Raw genomic sequence first — 4,092 nt, forward strand, 5'->3', positions numbered from 1 at the left:
TTAAGATACAATTCTCTTACCTGAGGCTATTTCTGTGTGTAAATGTACACACTTCTTCCACGGATATTGTGTCTCATGGAAACAATAGAGCAGATGCTGCTGCAAAGCTGTAGCTTCTGTGTCTCCTCTGTTCACAGAGCTGCGAGCCACTGACATAAACAACCCTCCCTCCCTCTGCTGAAGAGAAATGTGTTTGAACTTCTGCAGGTGCAAAAGTGATAAAGAGTAAAAAGTACAGTAAGGAAGTAACTGTACTGGGTAAGTTTGGAATTATGGAATAATTCAATGGTTTGTGAGAAATTTCAATTTTCAATCTAAAGTTCTTAAAGCTACATTGACTTATTTTATTTTCTGTGAAAGTGGCAGACAACATATGATCTGTTCTCCTCTCAGCTCCTTAAAGCCTCAAAGACACTCTGCGATTTTTTTCAATCGTCGCACGCATCTGCTGCTCACACTGTACGACTAAACGCAGGGTTTAGTCGTACAGTGGGAGCAGCAGCTCACGATTTATGTTCGGCCCGACGCTCTGATCCGATCTACCTGCTCACACTGTGAGACTTAAAACCACTTCGGACTGAACGCTGCAGTGAGATGGAGCTGCTCTGTAGCTCTCTATTCTGAAGCCTAACAAATAGAAGGGGGATATTAAGCTCAATATAGTGAACCGTGCTGCCTTGGCAATTTGTGCAATTTTGTGCTGAGGGTCCTAGAAAGAAAGGGCGATGACATATTTGGAAAAAGGATGTGGCTGAGCAGGCGTGGCTCCTGCTGTCCATCAATTTTGCTGACAGAACTGCATTTCACTCATGCATCCCTGCCACGCTGCTGTGTTTACATCTGAGAGGAGGAATAAAAAGAAGAATCCTGAGCGATTTGCCCACGACGGTCGGGAGAAAATCAAACATGTTTGATTTTCTCCCGATTCCTGATCAGGAGAAGGTCGTGAGCGGCTAATGACCCCTCGTAACCCCCTGTACACTACACGACTCACAACGCACGATCAGGCTGAAAGTCGGCCGGATCGGAAAATTCTCACACGACTGTGAATTCGCCCCGAAAATTGCACATTGCACGCCAGGCTTTAATACAGACTGTTAGTGACTTTGACTCTCAGTTTTACTACCATAAGACAGGTTAACCCTTTGCTGGACCACAGAACAGACCTGACCATTGACCAGACTACTAGAACTGACAGGTGACACATTAAAGTGACCTACAAGACCTTTCTTTTCCTCTGCATTAGAAACTGATTTACAGACAGACCAAAGTGCTTGGAGACACTCATGGAGGAACATCTCAGCCATCCATCATCACCCATGAGAAGATGTGGCTCAAAGTCATACAAAGAAAGTGGTCAGAGCTCATCTGAGTTCATCTGACTCCATCAGGAAGGAACCAGGTAAAGCTACATAAAAGCAGATCAGAACACGGGCCACAATAATCCCCTCTGATTTCTTAACACATCAGCAATCTGCCTGATGTCTTGAAGACCAGCTATTTTGCAGAAAATGTTCAAAATGTCACCGGTATAAGGGACCAACATTAGAGTGACCATATTTTGATTTATAAAAAAGAGGACACTTTGCCCAGTCTCGAGACGGATTGAGACAGGCTTCTCAAAGATTAATGTACATGATTTATTATACCTAAATGGTGCAAAAATAACCTTTGAAATGAAGCGGAATCTGTAACAACCAGTAACACATTCTTCCTTTTTATTTTATTTTTGCATTTCTGCATTAAATCTCTAGTTCCATTGGGGTGAAATACGTACTTCCTGTTGTGTCATGGTGACTCGTCGAATCGGTGCTCCACTGATAATGGCTTTTTATACTTGCTGCACACTCGCTTAATTCTGAGTGGACCTAGTTATTGACTGAACTAATTGATATCAGCCGTTGTAAAACCGAACACTCAGAGTTCCCGACTTTTGGCTAGATCAAATTAGACTTGCGGATTTGAATCTGAATTTGTTACACCTGCTTCATGAAACAGACCCCAGGTTAACCATTTAACTTATACTTTGTAGACAGGGAGTCTATTTTTTCTACTTATTTTAACTTTTCTCTTTTCACAGAATACAAAAAAGGGTAATTGATGATGATAAGAGCTCAAAATAATAATAATGTTCTTTTTTCATTCTTAGCAAATAGATCTTTTACCATGAAAAGTATCATAATGGGGGAAAACAGTTAAATTCATTTTTGCCAACTGGAATGCAATTCCAGGGCTCCATTTATTGCCAACATGTTTTAGCTACCATTATATTTTCCAGGAAAACATTTATGCCATAGATCATTTTTTTCTCAGTACAGACACACTTTTCTTGTTAACTTATCGAAACCTCTTAAAACTATCTTAATATGAATTTACAAATCCCATGATGACTAGTAACTTATTTTTTCCTTTTCATTTCTCGATTGCATAAAAGTCTCCATGAAAGTGAAATGCCCCCTTAATAATTCTGTTGAGAAAACTGATAAGGCTTAAACGTGTTGGCCCAGGAGGACCATCAGATGTTGCTCTGTGGCCGTTTGGAGACCTGCCCTTTTCTTTTGTTTGAGAATATTTGATTTCATTAGAGCAACTTTTTTGGATTAAATGATTAAGACAGATAAAGTGTTGAAATTTATTTTCTTATNTATATATATATATATATATATATATATATATATATATATATATATATATAGTTTTTCTTTTTACTATTAATTTTTTGTTTGAAGCGACTTTTTTAATTATAAGACACATATACAACATTACCTCAATTGAACATTTGCTTCAAACAAAAAGACCTTTACTTTTATCAAAAATGTTTTTAAATGTGTTTTTTTTTTTAGGCTGAATTAAGTTTTTGCATCCACACACTTTTTCTCCTTGTTTGAAACGGTTTTTTTTGTTTTTGTTCTATTGAAAATATTTTTTGATTGAAGGTAACCTTAGTTTTTGATTAAGTAATAAAGTAGTAAACAAACCAAACTCCATAAATAGACCCAACATTCAACAACATTTCTCACCTGTTAGGTTTATTTGGAAGGCTCACAGTCGCCCCCTAGCGGTGGTAATGATGGTTTTCGTTTGTAACCTTTCAGGAAAGCAGCAGCTGACGGTGAGTAGCTCATTGTTTCTGGAACTTAATACAGACACGCGGTTAAAGGTTTTAATAAAAACCTTAATCTGATGTTGTGACTCTCCAGATAACTTAAAGATGTGAAATGATGACTTGAACTTGATCTGCGTGTAACTTTAAACAGAACGGATGAATTCCAGCAGGTTTAGGCTGAGTCCAAACCGCCCCCTAAGCGCTACACCTTTACTATGACGTGTCGCTCCCAATTAAGTCACACCTGCGGCTGTGCGGGGGGTCTTGATTAAAGGTGGGGGGATATAACCCACAACAGGAGGGTCTGTCCCTTTATTAAGCGGTCGTTGCTATGGCAACGCAGTGAAGCCCGATGTGCATGATGTAGCTGCGTGGCGCAGGGCATGTCATGTCATGTAACCTGGCCAGGGTGGCCTGGTTACATGACAGGCTGACATGACTGATTTGTTAGGTTGTAAATTAAAATAGGGCTGGGATCTGTTTTGCTTTCTGAGGACTCAACTGAAAAATGAACCAACCTTTTATAAACCAAAAAGTACATTTTTGTTATATTTTTATTTGCCTTCTGCTGACAAACATTAAAACCAAGCAGATAACAGTCTGGTGTCAGCTGCTTTCACACTATTTTGTTCTGCATTTTGTTCCCAATTCATCAAGTTTTATAAATGCAGGTTTATAATGTGATTTTATTTTGTATTTATTTCGAATTCTTTCTTGCTTTCCGGGCACCTTCTTTTTTTTTTTTTTTTTATTATTTGAGATGGAAAGAAAAAATTTACAAAAAAATTAATTCTCAAATCAAAAGATTAAGTAAAATAGTTTTTCTTTTAAAATCAGTTATTTTATGTTCCACTTTTGGACAATCGTCTTTACTTTTGTTTGAGAGAACTCATGGTTGGAAAATTTCGCTAAAGGGGAACACTGATCTGTAGGACCTACTCTAATTTCTAAGGTTAGAATATATATATATATATATATATATATAT

At 38.0% G+C, this 4,092-nt stretch overlaps 1 pseudogene; it reads left to right on the forward strand.

The window, feature by feature from the left end:
* LOC107084395 overlaps positions 1-4,092 on the forward strand; it is a 44,917-nt pseudogene that overhangs the window by 37,764 nt on the left and 3,061 nt on the right.

This window comes from Cyprinodon variegatus, unplaced genomic scaffold (assembly GCF_000732505.1).
Source record: "Cyprinodon variegatus isolate N-32 unplaced genomic scaffold, C_variegatus-1.0 Scaffold99, whole genome shotgun sequence".
NCBI classification, from domain to species: Eukaryota; Metazoa; Chordata; class Actinopteri; order Cyprinodontiformes; family Cyprinodontidae; genus Cyprinodon; species Cyprinodon variegatus.